This window comes from Gymnoscopelus microlampas (genome assembly GCF_963454915.1).
Source record: "Gymnoscopelus microlampas genome assembly, chromosome: 6".
NCBI classification, from domain to species: domain Eukaryota; kingdom Metazoa; phylum Chordata; class Actinopteri; order Myctophiformes; family Myctophidae; genus Gymnoscopelus; species Gymnoscopelus microlampas.
In genome coordinates, this window is record NC_139943.1 from 4,230,743 (window position 1) to 4,252,766 (window position 22,024).

A 22,024-nucleotide genomic window follows, 5' to 3' on the forward strand; every position below is an offset into this window, starting at 1 on the left:
TACATTATCGTCCCCATACAGCTACAACATCTCGGCGGGATGCGAGAACACCCCCGAAATGTGTTCTGAGAGTGAGGAGGCCACGGCATCAGGGACACTTCCACACGAAGACGTGGTGAGCTGAGGGTCAAACTAAACTGGTGACCTTCCCGTTTCCCAGACATCCTCTCTCTTACCCACTCAGCTTTGACGTAGCCCCCCCCCCCCCCTCCCCCCTCTGGCACAGAATGCATCCTAATTAATTGGAAAGACAATCCCACATCCTGCATGTGATGTCCTGTGTATGAGCGCGCAGGGACCATGGCGGTGCAGACTTTAACCCATTCAGTCCACGAAACGCATCTGTGTCATTTTAGATTTATTTTTGGCTATTCAAATATAGCGGATATGCAAGCTCATCAAAAATATATTTAAAAATAGCAGATATACAAGCTCATCAAAAATATATTCAAAAATAGCAGATATACAAGCTCATCAAAATATATATTCAAAAATAGCAGATATACAAGCTCATCAAAAATATATGCAAAAATAGCAGATATACAAGCTCATCAAAAATATATGCAAAAATAGCAGATATACAAGCTCATCAAAAATATATTTAAAAATAGCAGATATACAAGCTCATCAAAAATATATTCAAAAATAGCAGATATACAAGCTCATCAAAAATATATTCAAAAATAGCAGATATACAAGCTCATCAAAAATATATTCAAAAATAGCGGATATACAAGCTCATCAAAAATATATTTAAAATTAGCAGATATACAAGCTCATCAAAAATAGCACAAGTTCATAGCGCGGCTCTTGGAACTTGTGCTATTTTTGAAAAATCGTTAACAATATGTGCAAATCTTTGAATATATATATTTCTAAGCGAACATTTGTAACTCAAATCTTGTGCTTCTGGGGGGTCCCCTGGAACAACATATTTTAGAAATGTTTAAAATATATATATATATTCAAAGATTTGCACACATTTTCACGATTTTTCAAAATCGGCACCGAGTGCTGCGCTATGAGCTTGTATATTAATAGCCAAAGTGCATCTAAAATGACAGAGATGCGTTCCCGGTCGTAATGGGTTAAGACAGAGGTCACTGTCCTCGTTTAGTTGGAATTCACTTTAATGATAACATGGGAAGGTTGGAGGGTCCTGCGTAAACGCATGTACGTCACTGATACCCCAAGCCTTTTTCCATTTCAAGCACCCCCCAGTGTGACATGCATTATTAGGCAACCCCCACTTGATACTATTATTCTAACCACTTAAACCCCCTCAGCGCTCTATGCTATAGTGTCCTTTCTGTTTTCCGTTATTGTGGAGAAAGCTTTTGCTGAAAATAGCCGATCGACAAGCTCACAACGCGTCGCAATGCGACGCGTTGTGACCTTGTCGATCGGCTAATTTCAGCGAAAGCTTTCCCCCACCATAACAGAAAAGACACTGGTATAGAGCCCTGAGCGACTCCGGTCAACCATATGTGTTGATTCTGAAGGAAGTGTGTTTGATACTCAAATCCCATTACAAACACCCACTGACTGAACTTCTGATTCTGAGCCATTTTCTTCCTTCAAATAAATGAAAATAGTTTCTTCGTTAATAAACTTTGACTGGCAGTGATTTTTACAGGTACAGTAGATGGTGAGTCAGTGATCGTTGCAGACTTCAGAATTATTTCTTGTCAAAAAAGAGAAGGTTTTATCATTCTGAAGGCTTTTTCTTACAATTCCAACTATATTGCCTTTAGTCTTGGGAAAAAATAATTGTGCATGTATGAAGTTGGAATTGTGACAAAAAAATAAATCACAATTTAGATATTTTTATGATTTCTTCTCAGTGGCAGAACCAGACTTCCGTAGGAAGCTCCACAGATTTGTCTCAGCTTTTGATCAAGCTGCCACATTAAAAAAGTCCCAGTTCACAGCTAATGGCCTTCAATAAATTCACATAATCTCTGTGTAGGTGCGCGTCAGTGCACCTGTCCTTCCCGTATCGGAAGAACCGCCCGACAGATCGACTTCAAACTCGGCCGATCCTGCTCCAAATTAAGAGCTTACTGTCAACATAAACTGTTCCATATTTATTTGTAGTTTCTATGAGAATAATGGAACGTCAAACCAAACCCCAGTATGTGTTTGTTGTCGTGCACAATCCACTATCAGTTCCTGTGCAGAGGAAACAGCAGATTGTATAGCTCCAGTATGTGTGTGCCATTAATCAGGAGTGGATGTCAAACATTGTGTTTGGGGGGAGGGTGTGATCGGAAGGAATTGTGCTGAGTTTTAAAAGTGTTTTTTTCTCACAAACAGACCCCTTGGTCTCACGCGCGGCATCACATGACGTGTTGAAATCTTCTCCCATTGGTGAGAGGTGACCGTACAAGGTGCTGGCCTCTTGATTTTTCATAGCTTGAAGTTAACCTTGTGAAAACCCCTATACGGTATGTGATCCAGTTCAATGCTTTGTGCCACGTGATGTCATTCATTGAAAATCTGAAACTATTATTAGAAGATATGCTCATTTGAGACTTGTTAAGCCAGAATTCTGAATACTACTGTTTCGTTGACCGGGGTCCCCTAAGGGTTTGTACAGGGCCCCCCTCGTTGTTTTCCCACCAAATCTATTGAAAATAGCCAACTAACCAGCTCACAAGCTATCTCGTTATGATGGGTTTTGAGCTTGTGTAGATCGGCTCTATTGGGCGAACGTGTTGGCCTGTTATATGCCCAGAATAGGGACTCTGGGGCAGTGGTTCTCAAAGTGGGGTCCGGGGACCCCCAGGGGTCCTTGAGGGGTACCAGGGGGTCCCCCAGCGAAATGTGTTATTACAGCATCACAATCATTCTAACTCCTTTACCATATTTTATACGTTGGCTGTTCAAAAATATCAGATACATCTGCTATTTTTGAACTCTTTTTCTACTTTCTTTCCCCCCCCCCCCAAATCTTCTCTTCTGGGGGTCAAAAAAAAAATCAGATGGGGGGGTCCGGGGGCCAAATACAAAGTTATTAATATAAAGTTTGAGAACCGGTACTCTAGGGTTCATGTAGTTGAAGGGTTTCACAAGGCATGTTTTCCCTCACCACTCCATGTTATCTTTCTTATCGTCTTATGTAAAAATATACACATAATTTGTGTATAGATTAATTACTTATGTAAACTAAAGTCGCCACATGACTCCGGACTCAATCCAACCTCACTGAGAAGTGAACCTGAGAAGGAGGAAACGACAAGATAAGCAGACCTTGACCACGCAGCGGTGGAAACTAAGTAACTAAGTACCTTTACTCGTACAAGTTTGAGGCACTTTTATACTTGAAATATATACGTAAAACAAATATCGTACTTTTTTAAACTCCCACTGCAGTTGTTTGACAGCATTGTGAGCTTGCAGATCGTCCATTTTTGAAACATTTTAGTACTTTTACTTTGACACTTTAAGTATATTTTGATGCCAGTATTTTTGTACTTTTACTCGTATCATTTTACTAATTAATACATTTTTATATTGTTGCCGTCGGGAAACCTCTTAAAAAATCTCTTATTTTTTGAGTTTTTTCGTAAATTAACGCCCTACTTGATCACACTACAGTGTCACACAAAAGCATCAAAAGTAGCAGATCTACAAGCTCGAAACGCGTCGCTTCGCGCCGCGTTTCGAGCTTGTAGATCTGCTACTTTTGATGCTTTCGAATTTGTATCCTGAAAAGTAGCAGTTTTGGACAGCACAGCTACAGCATCGTAGCTATACTTTTACCTATACTTTTCAATTACTTACACAATGCGAGTATTTCCTCCTGCAGCACTGTGACAAAGTGTGAAGGGGTCAGGGTGTAAGCCCTGAGGGACACGCCCCGCCCCCCCCCAGAGATGGCACCCCTTGCCCTCTTGTCTTTGAAGATTCCATGCTGGTTTCTCTTAAGGTTTATTTAGGAGAAGGAGCAGACATTTTCCAAAGGGCAGATAAGATAAGATAAGATATCGCCTGCTTTAAGTTCCCCCTACAGGGACCCGTTTGACCGTGACGTGAATAATAATCAGATGATGATAAACCAGCTGATAAAAGAGAAGTATGAGAAACTATAGCTCAAAAATCTATATGACTAAAACATTCTAGATGGAGGAGGAATGTGATGTGGGCGATGGAAGAAATACTCAGATTCTTTTACATACAGTTAGTAAAAGTAGCAATACCGCTCAATATACTCAATATACTATACTGTTATAAGTAAAAGGCCTATATACACAATTTTACTTGAGTAATACGTGCAAAGGTATTGGTATCAAAATACAATCTTTGCTTCTGGGGGTCCCTGGAACAAAACATTTTGAGATGGGGGTCCGCGGCCAAATACATTTTGGTGGTCCTTGACATGAAAAGGTTTGAGAACCACTGATATAGAAGCAAAGATTTGAGTTACAAATGTTTGCTTTAAAAAAAAAGATTTGGACAAATTGTCAAGATTTTTCAAAAATAGCAGATCTCACCGAGTGCCGCACTATGAGCTTGTGTATCTGGCTATTTTTGAATAGCCAAAGAAATCTAAAAATGACACAGGTGCGTTCCCGGTCTTAATGGGTTAAGTGGCCGGAAGATAATGCAAGTCTAGCCCTATAGAATGGCTGATATTCCATGCATGCAACGGTGTGGAATATCAGCCATTCTATAGGGTTAATGTGAGTCAGAAGTTATCGAGATAAAGGACAGGACAGGTGTGTGGTACGTAACTGTATCGCTGGACACACACACACATAATGTGATAAGGACGACTCCATACACAAACACAGCCTAATAAGAGTGATTATGATGCAGATGTTATACAGATGCTGGGATGGAGTCGAGCCGTGAGCACAATTACAACACCGTGCAGAGGTTTGGTGAACAGACTGAATAGATTAAGAAAACAAACACGTGTGCAACGTTCAAATAGTGATTTAGAAATCAAATACCAACGCAACACACTGGAATACCTGCCAACGTGGGAGGTGGGATTTTTAGATAATATGCAAACTATGTTGTGGAAAGTAACTAAGTATATATACTGTACAGTACAACTTTGAGGTACTTTTACTTTTTTTTTTGATAGTTTATAGTACCATGGGTCTTCAACAGGGGGTCCGGGACCCCTTTAGGGGGTCCTCAGAGTTACTACAGGGGAGGCGCCAAATCTTTGTGTGATCGGATACTTCGTCCCTATATACTGTATAGTCCCTATTCTGAAGAGAACTTTAGCCAAAAATAGCAGATCTGTGTGAGCTTGTAGATCGGCTATTTGCGGTAAAGAGGCTTGGTGTAGAGGGGGGGGGGGGAGAGCAGGCCAAGTACAGGGTGAAAGGTCACGTTTACTAGGTATTGATGGTTTAAGTGGTTAAATGTCAGGACATGGACATGAATCCAACATACACTGATGACAGTGCTGGCAAACAAAGCTATATGAAATATGAAAAAGTTTAATCTGCAACACAATGTAGTACAATATGTAGTGGGGGTCCCTGCTCTCTCAGCTAGGGGGTCCTTGGGCCGAAAAACGTTGAGTGAGGACCCCTGCTTTATACTTCTACTCCACTGATTTTTTTTTCTTAAAAGGAAATTTGACAAATTTTGAAATTATCTTAAAAAATAAATGTGTGTATGACTACTTTGACGCTAAGCCTACTTTAAGTACATTTTGACGCAACTACTTTCTCACTTTTACTCAAGTAACATTTTCAATACATGATCTTCAACTAGTGACGGAGTATTTCTACCTTACGGTATTGCTACTTTTACTTACGTAACAAATCTGAGTACTTGTTGCATCCACTGCGGCACAGTGTTGTTTTCGTCGACTAAAACTATGACGAAAAAAACGTTTTTGCTGTCAAAATCAACACTGCGGAACACTGGTTCTTTTTCCATGACAAACACAGAGACATGTACTCAGGTTCTGAGGTTTGGCCGCTCCATCATATGATGTCATCTCTCATTCATAGAAACATGATCAATGAGGAAGTCAGATGAAAGCAAGAACAAAGACGCATGCTTCTGACAAAAGGTGTGTGAGGCAGTCCAACTTCCTCAGGAACCAAAGCCCTTTGTACTGTACGGCAGGGGGTCCGAGGCCCCTAGGGGGTCCTTCAGAGTTATTGCAGGGGGGGCGCCAAATATTTGTGTGATAGGATCATTAACCCTAGCGTCCCTATTCTGAGGAGAACTTTAGGCAAAAATAGCAGATCTATCTATCTTGCAGATCTGCCAGGAGGTTTGGTGGTGTAGAGGGAAGAAAAGAGCAGACCAAGTACAGAGTGAAAGGTCAAGTTTACTAAGTATTGACGGTTTGGTTAAATATCTGAAAATACACATTAAGCTCAAGCTATCTATGAAATCTATGGAAAAGTTTAATCTGCAACACAATTTACAATTTCCCCAGCAAAATGTGTTAATAAATAAAGAGTCACAATCATTTTAACCCATGTATCCATATTTTTTTACTTTGGCTATTCAAAAATAGCGGATACACAAACTTGTAGCGAGCTTGTAGATCTGCTATTTTTGAAAAAACATGAAAATGTATGGATATCTTTTTTTAATTTGTATTAAATGCCGAACATTTTTAGCACAAATCTTTGCTTCTGGGGGTCCCTGGGCACAACATATTTTCAGGTGGGGGTCCGCGGGCCACATACATATCAATTTGGGGGTCCTTGGCATGAAAACGTTTGAGCACCACTGCAGTATTGTACAGGCTATTTTTTACAAGAGAGATTTGGAGTAGACTGAAATTAAACAGTCCAAGTACAGAGCCAACTCAGGTCCAGTTGACTAGAGGTCTAGAGGGGTTAAATGAGTACAATATGTAGTGGTGGGTCATGAATATTTTCTCGTTTTTGGTCGCATTCCTAAGTCAATAATTTGATGACTGGCGAAGTCCGGTAGCACTGAGTCTCCTACTGATTGATGACCCGGTCATCAAATTATTGGCTCAGGAATGTGACAAAAAAAAAATATCCATGAATTCAAGGCTTTATGGGGTGTGTAATTGATAGAAAATAAGATTTTTTTGGGGTGAACTACTCCTTTAAGTTGTCAACTAAACAGACATTTTCTTTTATCACCGTTCGGTAATTTTTTTAAATTAATTTTTAAATTCATTTTTCCTGCTTTTTTTTTACCCTGCCAAAATTGACCACCCAAAAAAAACGTTAGGAGCACGTTTCAGGCCATTTGGAGTCGATTGGTGGTACTTTGTAGTGACACTATTTTGGGTCCATAACATTTCACTGAGCTAGGGAATAAGCTTTAGTGGCAGCGGTGGCCTAGTGGTTAGAGGGGCGGCCTTGATACCGGAAGGTCCCTAGTTCGATTCCCCAATTCATCACATCAATCATGAATCACCGCTGAATAGCCCTTGAGCAAGGCTTCCATGCAGGGTCCGGCTGGAAACAAGCTTCGTGCTTAGTCCGACACCCTGGGTAAACAACAAACTTTGCTTTGCTTTAGCTAGGTCTGTAGAGCTAGGTTTGTACGATCTTGGTTAAAACAAGACATTTATTTCACCCTACAGTACCTCTCCAACACTAGGTTGCACAGACTTAGCGTGCTGCAGGCACACTTAAAATGTCTAAGAAATTTTGTTTCTAGTATTATTGTATATTTATAATTTCCTAATTCTAACAATAGCACACTGTTTTCCTGCAGCTAGATAAAGGGTTGTATTTGTGATCAGTCTCTCAGACACAGACAGAGAGGAAAGCAGACCAGACACACAGACTCAACATTCTGCTGGCTTGTTGTGATTGGCCGTGCTGGAAGAAGAACTTTTGGACTTAGCAATACCAACAACAAAAAAAATCATTTTTTTACAAGTAAAAGTCCTGCATACCAACATATTAGCATCAAGACATACTTGAAGTAGCAAAAGTAAAAGTACTGATTATGCAGAATGGCCATTTCAGAATCATATACCATATACAATATATATATATTATTTTTTTTTGATAAATAATGTAATTAAAGGTAGGGTAAGTGATTTTCTTTGGTTAAAATAAGTGTTAAATAGCTCTATATTGTGATAGTAATCATTGCTATAGAGTGTTTGTTCAGTATTAGGAGTCTCCTTGTCTCTCCACCTCTTTATTTAACAGAAAATGCATTTTCGTTTCAGTTTCAGTTTCATTTCCAATTTTATCCAATCAGGATAGAGAACTCAATCAGGATATAGATTAAACAAGTGAAATGTGAAATGATGACACTAAGAAATGAGCAGGCAAAATTGGAACTGGAACACTATAAAAATGAAGCTTAAAAATGGGTACTTTCTCCTGATTGGCTGAGATTTTGACACCTACCGGAATGTATTTTCTGTTTATTAAAGAGCTGGAGAGACGGGGAGACTCCTGTTACTGAACACACACTCTATAGCAATGATTACTATCAGAATATAGTGCTTTAACCTTTTAACAGAATACTTTTTGTTTTAACCAAAAAACATCACCCTACCTTTAATTATGAATAATCTAAATCTGTAAAGTAACTAAAGCTGTCAAATAAATGTAGTGGAGTAAAAATAAAAAAGCACAGGATTGGATTCTGAGACGTAGTGGAGTAGAACAGTATCAAGTAAAGTAAAAGTACATCAAAATTGCACTGGCAATACTTGAGTAAATGTATAATTACTTTCCACTACTGGACAACAGCGAGTCCATTAGATTAATAGAGGAAATGCCAGTGGCCTGTTGGTCTTATGATGGCTGGAAGTGGTCTGAGGTTCCGCTTCCACATCACCCTGCCTCCACGCTCTTCCTGTCCTATTGTTCTCTGTGAATCATCCTCACAATAACATGTCAACCTAGTCAACATTATAACTTTTCATTCCTGCTCAGTGCTCACACAGGGTTCCCACACATTTTTAACAATGAATTTTCAAAGCTTTTCCATAACTTTTCCAAAGTATTTTACCCCATTTCCAGGACTATAGAAATCATACAGTGCAATAATGAGACTCTTAAACCAGTCTGCCATCAATGCCCCAAGACGGACTCGAGCGAAGGTGTCACGTGACAAAAAGAACAGATCTACAAGCTAACAACGTATCAAGTAGCACTGCATTTTACCACATTTTACCTGTCTTTCACGTAATGTTTGACAAAAACAATGTATTTTGTTGCTGTCGGGGAGAAACCTCTCATCTACAGCGTCACACAAAAGCGTCAAAAGTAGCAGATCTACAAGCTCGAAACGCGGCGCGAAGCGACGCGTTTCGAGCTTGTAGATCTGCTACTTTTGCCCTTTTAGAATTTGAATCCTGAAAACTAACAGTTTTGAACATTTTCCAAAACATTTGATTAATTCCAAACCTTTTCCTGGGCCTGGAAAACTGTTTTTCTAATTTCAAAATATTTCCAGGAATTTCATGACCGTGGGAACCCTGGCTCACAGTACAGTACACACAGAAAAATAACGGTTCGATCTGGAACCAAAAATGGTTCTTCAGAGTGATTCCATAGAAGAACCATATTTGGTTCCAGAAAGAACCTTTTACACTAAGGTTCTTTAAAGAACCATTTATTCGAATGGTTCAATAAGGAACCATTAAAGGTGCATTAAAGAACCATCAAAAAATGGTTCTTTGAGGAACCGTTTCTGGTTCCTCAAAGAACCATGTAAAAAAATGGTTCTCTGAAGAACCTTTTCTAAAGTGGTTCTTTGAGGATCCAATTAATTCAATAAAGAACCGTTTTATAATGGTTCTTCAGAAAAAAAAGGTTCTTTGGATAATAAATGTTTCATTACACATTAAAATATATTAGATTTACTGGAAAAGATGGACACAAGATTTTATCATTTGAATTTATTAATAAATAAGCCCACATATCTCCATATTTGAACATTAAACATGAACTTAACACATTTAGATTTAAATCTTTAGAAACTTTTGGGGGGCTAGTGGGGGCATTCTTTGTCTGTAAGGCTCATGGTCTTCAGGGTTCTTGTCCCCCAAATGGCAACAGCAAGCTCATTCATGAACAGGGAGTCCTTGGTGTTTGCTGCCACCATCTTCCAGATCTCCTTTTGGAGCCACACACCAGAGCCAATGTGGACCTGAAACAGAAGAAAGCAAGACATGTTTTAGAAATGAAAACACATTTTACCATGACATTTCCCAGACTTTCATTTTGGACAAAAGCAGGCACACTTCAAACAGTCTACTGTAAAGAAATGACATTTTCATGTCAAGGACCCCCAAATGTGGACCCTATTTGGAAAAGAGTTGGTGCCATGGACCTCCAATAGAGAAGATGTTAATTGTTGGATTAAATTTAGTACAGAATTCTACAACTGTCTATACTGTAGGTGGGGAGAGTTAAAGTAATTATTATACAGTACAATGTCATTGGATTACATACTAGCTGGTAAAACAGTAGTGAAATAACCCTTTGTGCCTGGCATCCCTATATTGTGCATGCCATACATCCACACGGGGTAGTGTCATCATCAGTGGGCCGTACCTACGGAGGCGGAGGCGCGCTCGGGGGAAAACACAAATTTCCCCCAGCTGGTATAGACAGAGGGATGTGGGGTTTTCAAACTCACATGCTGTAAAAGTATACCAATTTAAAAAGCAGGCGTCATGGCTTGCCAGATCACAGGCACAGAACCTTGTTGCCACTCGACAAGGAACGTTACATTAGCAAATTAAACAAGAGTCCGATTGGAATGTTGTCCTGACTGGACAGAGGATCCAACACAACACAATGGCCCGAGGTTATCTGATTTAATCGCCTGGTAAGAGACACTATTACATTTTCTATAGATATGATCAATTAAACTTATCATAATATCAAAAAGCAAAAGTCATTCATTCATCAATGATGTTTATAGAACACGTTTTAGTGAATTCCTAGTACAGGAGACATCGACGCCATTACAGTTTGGAAACGCAACATGCAGCGATTTACACACAAAACAAGCCAAACCCTAACCTATCCTCGTTTAAAAACCTACAGAAAACACAATTGTTAATCTGGCAATGAACACGGAGCTAAAGCAGTGTGTAAATCCTGCATGATATCAAATGATGCATGTCGCCAAATGATAATGGTGTCGGTACGTGCCGTTCACAAAACAGTCTCTAAATTGTACTTCAAATTCACTATAAACATTATTGATGACTTAATGGCTGTTGGGTTTCGATATAATGGTAAGTTTAATTGATCATATCTTGTAATAGTGTCTCTACCAGGCGATTAAACACTGTGCATATGTAAACATGTTTGGCAACACGGAGGGAGACGGGTGGTAACCAGAAAACTCGCCCCAAAACACGCTCGCCCCCATTTCCACCGACCAGCGGTTCTTGTATTCTTGCATCTGTATTACGGTTTGAAATAAGTTCAGGGTTAGACATAGTTTTACTGAGGTTATGTTTAGGAATACCAGGTGAATACCGGCGGGTTTGCCCCGGGGCGACTGTGTTTTGGGGCGAGTGTTTTAGTATTCAGACGGAGATGTAAAGAGGGAAACATCTCCGGTCTAGGTGGTGCTTGTGCTGAAACTTGACTAATGCAATAAAATATAAGGATAATCTGATCAGTGATAAACCACATGAACCCCAGTTTACGTATTCTGGGGGGAACATAAACCAAACATTGCCAATCTAGCTCACAGTTACAACGCGTCGCGTTCCGACGCGCTGTGAGCTCATAGATTGTCAATGTTTGGTCTTTTTAGTCACATATATCTTAAAAATAAGATTTTTTCTTGGCTGACAATGTTTCTATCGTCCATAAAATAGCTCTGAAAGTTATCCAAACGATCGTGTATGATGTAACTCTATGAGGCAGATCGTTGTGTTTTCCCCCGAGCCAAAATCGAATGGGCGTTCCCGTCTATCTCCGTGTGTATCTATAGGCAAAACTGTTCAAAAATAGTTCAGAAATAGCAAAACCTAGCTGATCTACAAGCTCACGATGCATCATGACCCGTTGCCTATTTTTGAAATAGTGCTTTTGTGCTTAACTGTTTCTTATTTAGCTGGGGACACTGTGGAACCCCCTGGGGACCCCACTTTTATGAACCACTGTCCTACACAGTATGTTTCTTCAATACCTTGTCACCGTTGGTGTCAAACATCCCAGGTGTCGATGCCAAATCGTCTGACTCGGGGGGAAGAGGAAATGGAGGAAGTTGCAACTGAAAATGTAGAGAATCACATTTAAGCTCCTTTTGGCAGTATCACAGTACTTATATTGTACACATTGTCACCATTTTCCGTAGAACAGTATGACTGTCTAAACAAACCTATGCTGTCACTGGTTTGCTTATCTGCAGCAGGGATGTCAGGCTTTGCTGCAGAGCTATATTGGGGCCCTTCCTCCAGTTTCTGTTTTGCAATCTCTAATTTGTTGCATCTTAAAGCATGAACAGGGTACGGAGAAAAAAAAGAAAAAACAAATGAATTGATGTATGCGTTAGTAGGATAACAGTTTAATAATGAACCTAGCATCTGTCCACTCCATATAACATGCTTTCTATATAATGTTTTTTTTAACATTTGTGGTCAAGATCTAAGTAAAAAAGAACATGAGAACAATTAACCAACATATAGATATATACTTGAGAAGAGCAACCTCATGCAACTGTTTCGTTAAAATTAGTCATTGCTTACTTAGTTTTAAGGTGCTGTAGGTCCAGCTCCAACTCTTTGGCCTTCTTCTGGGTACGACTGTACTTGACATTTCGTCGTGGATAGCTTGGGGTACAACAGCATCTCCACCATATTCAGACGAGTCAGAGTCTAAAGGTAGTGCAAGTGATATATTTTGGATAAAACAAGATATTTTTTGTTATAAAGTTAAAGTGGAATAAAATGTAATTTTATGCAATCTGTATCGTAGAGTATATTAATACAATAACTTATACAATCTGTATGTTAGAGTATGTTAATACAAATAATACTATATAACTTATATAATTGGGGTGGTTGCATTTCGTCTCGCCTGCTCTTCTATTGAGACATTTAGTGTCAAAGGTCATGTCTCACCTAGACACAGGATCTGACATGAATTTTGATCTGATGGTCAAGGTTCAATGTATCACCTGAGCAAGCAGGCAGGCTCTATAGAGCGTGCCAAAAATCCTGAAGGGGGCGTCAACAAGTGTCATTTGGTAGCGGCGGACATCTTTGAGGGGTATAAAACAGGTTGACTTAACATTGCCCCCCTCAAGTATGTCTGCAGCTACTATGCCACGCGCCCCATGGTGACGAGTCGTTGGCACGCTCTATTAGCTCAATGGTAAAAGCACTTGCTCAGGAAACCGGGTTCAAATCCGGGGGAGAAGAGGAAAGTTACATAGTGCAGCTTTAACCCATTAAGACCTGAGGCCGATTCTAAAAATGTTCTCTAAATCCTAAAAGTTTTTTGAAAATAAAAGGAAAAAGATTTGAGGTACAAATGTTCGCTTTAAAAAATATATATTCAAAGATTTTCAAAAATAGCAATCTACAAGCTCATAGCGTGACACCGAGTGCCGCGCTATGAGCTTGTAGATCTGCTGTTTTTGAATGGCCAAAGAAATGGCCAAGTTTTTGAATGGCCAAAGAAATAAAAAAAAATGACACAGATGCGTTCCCGGTCTTAATAAGCAGGGGTCTCTCAATCTCTTTAATAAGTAGACAATTCAGTTTCAGATGGGTTGCCAATTTCAGGAGAGAGTACCTATTCATTAGCTTCAATGTTAAGTGTTCCTGTTCCAATGTTGCATGCCCACTTCTTTGTGTCATCACTTCCAATTGCACTTATTTATCCTGTATCCAGAGTTCTGATTAAATTTGGTATTCCTGGAAATGCATTTTCGGCTTACTAAAGAGGTGGAGAGTCTGGGAGACCCCTGTTACTGAACAGTTTGAAGCAATGATTACTTTAATATTACACAAAACAATATCACTTTACCTTCAAACTGTTTTCTTTTCTTTGTGGGAGGGGAGGGGGGGGGGGGGGGCATAACACATAATGGTTCTCTCTTCTTGGGTTCCTTTTTCTGTTTTAGTAGGGCTGCCTGCAAACCATTCGTTTTGGCCACTGCAGCCAAAGAAATGTGTAATAATAACACACACACACACACACACACACACACACACACACACACAGACAGACAGACAGACAGACAGACAGACAGACAGACAGACAGACAAGCGAATCATTAATGTTCAGAGTTCACAGGATATTAAAACACTCTGTAGCTTCATCACTGAAAGCCACACACACACACACACACACACACGCCAGATTTTGAATTTAGTTTTGAGCAGCACACAGGCAAGCAGTACAGATAGTGGCCTATATTAAAAATTATATTGTATATTCCCACTGTAATTTCTTGTAATTATTGTCATAATCCCTTTATCAAGACACATTATATAACTAAACAATGTTGGGTCATGACTTGTGATTGACTTAGAACACAGCAGCCTACGCACTTATAAATACAGTCAGTAATAGTAGGCTAAAAAGCCTACATAAACAGTATTTCTGTGTGTCAACACTCACCTAAAATGTCCGCCGCTTCTTCTTCTTTCTTTTATCTTCTCTGAAGCCGGTTTATAATTATTTTTTATGAATCTAAAGCAATGCAATTGATTTAACTTTCTATGAAGTGAGAGCAGGCAGCTTGACTCGAGACAGCATTCATTCTCCCCGCGCGTCGCGAGCGGTCGGGAGCATAGAGTTCAAGGGTCGCGAGCCAGCTGAGACATTGTTGCCAGATTTTGTGAGAGAAATAAGCAGCCAGGTCTGTGAAAACAATTAAGCCCAAAAGAAGCGACACCTACATAGGTTTATAGAGCTTTATCTACAAGCTCACAGTGCGTCGCATTTGCAACGCATTGTGAGCTTGTAGATCTGCTATTTTCAAAAAGAATAAAAAAAAAAACAAGCCCAAAGTCGCTTATAATAAGCAGATATGGCAACACTACTCAGGGCCCATAAAGGGCCCACTTCTCTGTAAAAACAGATCACAAAGCTCACAACGCGTCGAATGCAACAAGATGTAATGTAAAATATACTGTATATACTGGGGGGGGGGGGGGGCAATTAGACCATTAGACTGTGAAAATCTTCACAGTCTAATGGCAGGTAAGATGTCTCCCCGGGATCCAAACTAGTTAAAATAGCAGATCTGCAAGCTCACAACTCTTGTAGATCTGCTGTTTTTTTTTATTAATTGATGGAATATTTTTTTAAAAATATTATATATAATATAATATAATATTATATTATATATTTTAGATTTTTATATAATCATATTTGAGCTGGGGACCCCCCACCCTGATAAGCACTTGGAATGTAGGAGTTGATGCATTTACGTTTAGTTTGACTCTATTGTGAAAATAGCAGATCTTCAAGCTCACAACGCCTCGCAAGGAAGGTGTTGTGAGCTTGTAGATCTGCTATTTTCAATGTTTTTATAGTATAGTTTGTTGATATAGCTTTTGATGCAGTAATGGTGGGGTTTTTTTTGGTACTAAACAGGTCTTAAAGGTCCTTAAATTGTCACTTCACTGTCATCTGGGGACCACCCCCAAATCACGTGGGGACCCCCCTGGGAGTCCCGATCCACATGTTGAGAACCACTGATCTAACCAAACTTTACCAGCTGCTAAGCTGGTCTTTGCTGGTCTGTCCACCCATTTGACCAGCAAAGACCAGCTACCAGCTTGGCTTTGCTGGTCAGTCCAGCCAGCCAGCTGGCTGACCAGCAAAGACCAGCAGAATCCAGCTTAGTGACCAGCTAACCAACTACACTGGCAAACCAGCCTGACCAGCCTGACCAGCTTGTCCAGCCTGGTATGCCATCTAAACCAGCTTAAGACCAGCCAAGACCAGCTCATACCAGCTAAAACCAGCAACCTTCATAAGCTGGTTTGTGCTGTTTTTTTCAGCAGGGTGGTTAAAGGACAACTTTAGTTTTTTACAACCAAGGTTTATGTTTTAGATTGTAATTAAAGTAAATAAAAGATGAGTGTTAAAATTTTAAAATGTACTGCTTTCTATAGTTTTAGCAATTTTCGTGATCTTTTTTACAGTGGGCGGGGGCATTCTGTCCGGTGGCTAAATAGGATTTTCTTTACACAGTAACCCGGTGTTTTCTTTAATATTATTTACAGTAGCTCTTCTAGCCCCCAATAACTCACATCTGGCCATCAAAGACCACAGGACCTTTTTTATTGTGTAAAAAAGGCATATTTAGCCACCGGACAGAATGCCCCCGCCCACTGTAAAAAATATCGCAAAAATTGTTAAAACTATAGAAAGCAGTAAATTAAAAAAAAATTACGCTCATCTTTTATTTACTTTAATTACAAGCTAAAATATAAACCTTGGTTGTAAAAAACTAAAGTTGTCCTTTAAGGCTGAATTTGACATCAGAGATAAGGCTTGTTTCCCCCCATATTATATAATATGATTAGACTGACAATAGACTCTCGGGTTACCTATCCTAAAACTACAATCTCCATGTAATGCATTTGATGTATTACCCTTGCTTTTTGTGAATAACTCTGAAATAAGAGCGTCTACTAAAATAATAATTTGTAATTGTTTTATACAGGTTATAATTTACAGTTGCAAAATCCCCTACCAATAAGAACCTTTCAAATCCCATAGAACCATATGAGGAATATGAAGAACTATTTGTAATATAAAATGGTTTGGAAAATAATTCCCCCTTCCTTGAACCTTTTAAATCTTGAGAATCATATGAGGAATCTGGAGAACCATTTGCTCTATAAAATGGTTCTCTATTAGGTGATGGTTCTTCAAAGAACCATATAGCGTTTTAAAGAACCATTTAAGAATCTAAAGAACCATTTGCTATATAAAATGGTTCTTTAGCAGGTGATGGTTCTTCAAAGAACCATATAGGGTTTTAAAGAACCATTTTAAAGAACCAAAGAACCTTTTTTTTTCTGTGTGTACAGTACAGTACAGTACAGTACAGTACAGTACAGTACAGTACAGTACAGTACAGTACAGTACAGTGGCATAAACAAACAGGCTTGTGTGAATAATATAACGGATGAGACAGCAGAAATCAGAATCGAAACTCATCGTGTCAGCAGTGGTGTAAAGTAACTAAGTACATTTACTCAACTACTGTACTTAAGTACACTTTTGAGGATTTTATTTTTTACTTTACTGGAGTATTTCCCATTTCCAATACTTTTACTTCTACTCCACTACATCTCAGAGGCAAATATTGTACTTTTACTCCACTACAATTATTTGACAACTTTAGTTACTTTGTTACTTTGTTAGTTTGTTTAGTAAGGGGTCACAAAGTCTCTCCTGGGGGGCCAGTGGCACCACCCCACACTAAGTTCAAACTTAGCCTAGTTATAGCTTAAATGGCTTTAAAAAAAAGCCATTTAAACCATATAGCTGGGAAAGTATCTGTGTCATTTTTAGATTTCTTTGGCTATTCAAAAATAGCAGATCTACAAGCTCATAGCGCGGCACCGAGTGCCGCGCTATGAGCTTGTAGATCTGCTATTTTTTAGTTTTTTTATGTGAAAATTTGTGCAAATCTTTATATATATATTTTTTTTTTTCTTTTTTCTTTTATATATATATATTCAAAGATTTGCACTCATTTTCACGATTTTTCAAAAAATAGCAGATCTACAAGCTCATAGCGCGGCACTCGGTGCCGTGCTATGAGCTTGTAGATCTGCTATTTAAGAATAGCCAAAGAAATCTAAAATGACAGAAATACTTTCCCGGATTGATTGTGTTTATAGCTATAACTAGGCTAAGTCTGAACTTAAGTGTGAGGTGTAAATATAAAACATTTAGGTGGCTCACCAATTTTCAGTTAAATTGTTTCCCTCCCTCATTTCATTGTTACATCACTTCCAATTTCACCTGTTTATCCTATATTCTGCATAAGTTCTCTCTCATGACTGGATAAAAGTGGTATCCCAACCTGAAAATGTATTTTCTGTTTACTAAAGAGCTGGAGAGAGAGAGGCTACTATAGTCCTCTGTTACCGAACAAACACTCTATAGCAATGATATAGCAGAATATATAGAGCTATTTATCACTTCTTTTAACAACAAATATCACTTACTGCTCATTTTTAATACGAGTCCCCTGAGGAAACATTAACAACCTCCACACGGATATCTTTAGAGCTTAGCAGCATATTTTTATCTATTGTTTAAAGGAGGTCTGCTGCTGAGCGTGCTTTTTTTCACCAGCTGTTTCACATATGCAGTGCACACACACACACACACACACACACACACACACACACACACACACACACACACACACACACACACACACACACACACACACACACACACACACACAAGTTTGTGGTTTCCCAAATTCCCCAAGCGGCAGCATGCTATATTTGTTTGAGTGAGGCTTACATGCACGCAATGGTGTAAAGTAACTAAGTACATGTACTTAAGCACAATTTGGAGGTATTTTTACTTTACTGGAGTACTTCCAATTTTCTGTACTTTTACTTCTACTCCAGTACATCTCAGAGGCAAATATTGTACTTTTACTCCACTACAATTATTTGAAAACTTTAGTTACTAGTTACTTTGTAGATATAAACTATTATATTATAAAACATACATTAACCCCTATTTTATACATAGGCTATTTGAAAATATCAGATCTACAAGCTCTTGTAGATCTGATATTTTCAAACATTTTAGTACTTTTATTTTTGGTACTTTAAGTATATTTTGATGCCAATACTTTTGTACTTTTTTTACTCAAGAAACATTTTGAACACAAGCCTTTTAGACTTGTAACAGAGTATTTTAATATTGTGGTATTGAGTACTTTTACTTAAGTAACATATCTTGAGTACTTCTTCCACCACTGGAGTGAGGCTTATACATGTACGCCACATCCATACATTGTGGTTTCCTAGAAACCCTGCATGGGGTCTGAATTCCTGGAAGGCTGAACTTTCCTGGAATGAAATGTTGAACTGAATCCAATGACATACAGCTGCTGCTGCTTCTGGTGAGATAGTGTAGTGTGTAGGCAGTGATGGAAAGTAACTGAGTACATTTACTCAAGGCACTGTACTTAAATACCATTTTGAGGTACTTTTTCTTTACTTGATTATTTCCTTTTTTTGACACTTCATACAGTACCTTATGCCTACACTTCTTAGGCATGTTTTATCATTTCGCAAAACATCTTAAAATAGTGGAAAATATCCGATCTACAAGCTCACAACGCGTAGATGTAGATCGTCTATTTTCACTGTTTTAAAATCTTTTGCAAAGTAATGGAAAAAGGGCTAAGAAGTTTAGGCATAAGGCGCCGTTTGTTAAAGGAGAATTTTGGACTAAAGTTTTCTTACCTTTTCTATGATGTCATGATATATCTTAGGATGAATGGTACAGTAGAAAAATGTCATAACTCCATCCCGGGTCCGCCACAGCGTAAAACGTGTGCGGATAGGCCTTGCGCTAGATTGCATATTTTAATAGCTTTTTTTTTTTTTTCTGTGAGATCTGACGTTCATAGTGACAGAACACTATGCAACCCCCCCCCCAAAAAAAAATAATAAAAAAATAAGTCTCGCTAGACGAGATTGAAATCTCGTCTAGCGAGACATGGGGATTTATTATTTTTTTATTTATTTATTGCATATTGTTCTGTCACTATGAACGTCAGATCTCACAAAAAAAAAGCGAAAAAAAAGCTATTAAAATATGTAAGGTAAGAAAACCTTAGTCCAAAATTCTCCTTTAAACAGAGTGTCCACTGCAAATAATTGCAGTGGAGTAAATACTCCACTGCAATTATTTGATAGTTTAGTTACTTTGTAGATTTGTATTATTTGAGTAAATGTACATAGTTACTTTTCACCGCTGGTACTTGTGATATTGCTACTTTAAGTAAAAAAAAAAAAAGAATCCACCACTGGCTAAACAGGTTGATAAATGAAGAGCAGCTGGTGTTTCACAACCAGTGGTGGAAAAGGTACTCAAATGTTTTTACTTAAGTAAAAGTATCAATGCTGCAATATAGAAATACTCTGTTACAAGTAAAAGTCCGGAATTCAAAATGTACTTGCGTAATTTACGTAAAAGTACAAAAGTATTGGTATAAAAAAGCACTCATTATGCATAATGTCCCATTTCAAGTTTTCAAATGTATAACAATCTTTTGAAAATAGCAGATCTACAAGCTCACAATGCGTCGCATCACGACGCATTGTGAGCTTGTAGATCGGCTATTTTCAAATGGCCGGGATGTATAGGGCTGTAATGTATGTTTTGTAATAATAATCAAAATCTACAAAGTAACTAATAACTAAAGTTTTCAAATAATTGTAGTAAAAGTACAATATTTGCCTCTGAGATGTAGTGGAGTAGAAGTAAAAGCATTGGAAATTGGAAATACTAAGTAAAGTACAACCACCTCAACATTGTACTTAAGTACAATTTTGAATACATGTATACATGTTGAATACATGTACTTAGTTACTTTCCACCACTGTTTCACAACCAACCACACACACATTTAGATTGAAAACGGGCTGTAATCATCCATCAAAGCGCTCCTGACAGCCGGCTAATATAGCGCGGTGGCTCAGGTCATGTTGTTTATAGGTTATATGTGGATGTAGGTGTTCTTGATAGAGCTTTTTTTTCCCTCCAAAAGAGTGAGAAGGTTTCATTAATCTTAAAAGGAGCCTTTGATGTGTGTGTGTGTGTGTGTGTGTGTGTGTGTGTGTGTGTGTGTGTGTGTGTGTGTGTGTGTGTGTGTGTGATGACAGAGCCAGGTGTCCTGTGGATGCGGTGGATTGAGTTCCACTGAGTTCAGGACGGTCACATCAAAGCTGTAGAATCGTGAGGAAGATTGAGCCTATTACAAATCGGTACCAGATCGGACCGGATTGGCCCCTGTCGGTCGTCCTCACCTGAGGACCAGAAAACAACTGGTGATGGAAGAGTTTTTTTTTTTACTTAAGTTAAAGTATCAATTTACAATTTAAGCATTTCGCAAAGTGGTTCTCAATCCCAGTGATGGAAAGTAACTAAGTACATTTACTCAAGGACTGACTGTACTTAACCCTGCAAGGCCCAGTGTGATCGCACGATCACATGTATATTTTATAAAGAAATGAGTTTAAATCATTTTTCTTTTCTGTTATTTTCTATTTTTTTCACCTCTAAATCCTCATTGGGTCCTATTGTTTAGTCTTACAATGCCTTTGGCCAGGATATTTGCATATAAATACCCCCCACAGAGCCAGGAATCATCACAACTTGAAAATAATCTGGGCCTTGCAGGGTTAAAGGGATATTTCACTTTCAAATTAAATAAACATTAAAAAAATATATGAAAAATTATATTTAAAAAAAGTAATGGAATAATCATGGCCCCCTCAGACATTAGAATGTCCTTCTAATGTATGAGGGGGCCATGATTTTCCATGACTTTTTAAATGTATGTTCTATATATTTTTGTAATGTTTATTTTAAAGGTAGGGTAAGTGATTTTCTTTGGTTAAAATAAGTGTTAAATAGCTCTATATTCTGATAGTAATCATTGCTATAGAGTGTTTGTTCGGTAAAAGGAGTCTCCTTGTCTCTCCAGCTCTTTATTAAACAGAAAATGCATTTTCGTTTCAGTTTCAGTTTCATTTCCAATTTTATCCAATCAGGACAGAGAACTCAATCAGGATACAGATTAAACAAGTGAAATTGGAAGTGATGACACAAAGAAATGAGCAGGCAAAATTGGAACTGGAACACTATACAAATTAAGCTTAAAAATGGGTACTTTCTCCTGATTGGCTGAGATTTTGACACCTACCGGAAAATGTATTTTCTGTTTATTAAATAGCTGGAGAGACGAGGAGACTCCTGTTACTGAACAAACACTCTATAGCAATGATTACTATCAGAATATAGTGCTTTAACCTTTTAACAAAATACTTTTTGTTTTAACCAAAAAATATCACTTACCCTATACCTTTAAGTACACTTTT

The 22,024-nt window shown here is 38.4% G+C and overlaps 1 long non-coding RNA gene across 1 annotated transcript; it reads right to left on the reverse strand.

Annotated features, from left to right (window-relative positions):
• Positions 1 to 9,829: 9,829 nt before the first annotated feature.
• LOC311046829 lies at positions 9,830 to 14,724 on the reverse strand. The gene is made up of 6 exons (XR_014600931.1): positions 14,538 to 14,724; positions 13,941 to 14,069; positions 12,656 to 12,784; positions 12,289 to 12,398; positions 12,097 to 12,180; positions 9,830 to 10,089 (listed from the first exon to the last, which is right to left on the reverse strand). It is a non-coding gene; the product is annotated as an uncharacterized lncRNA (long non-coding RNA).
• Between the last annotated feature and the right edge of the window lie 7,300 nt (positions 14,725 to 22,024).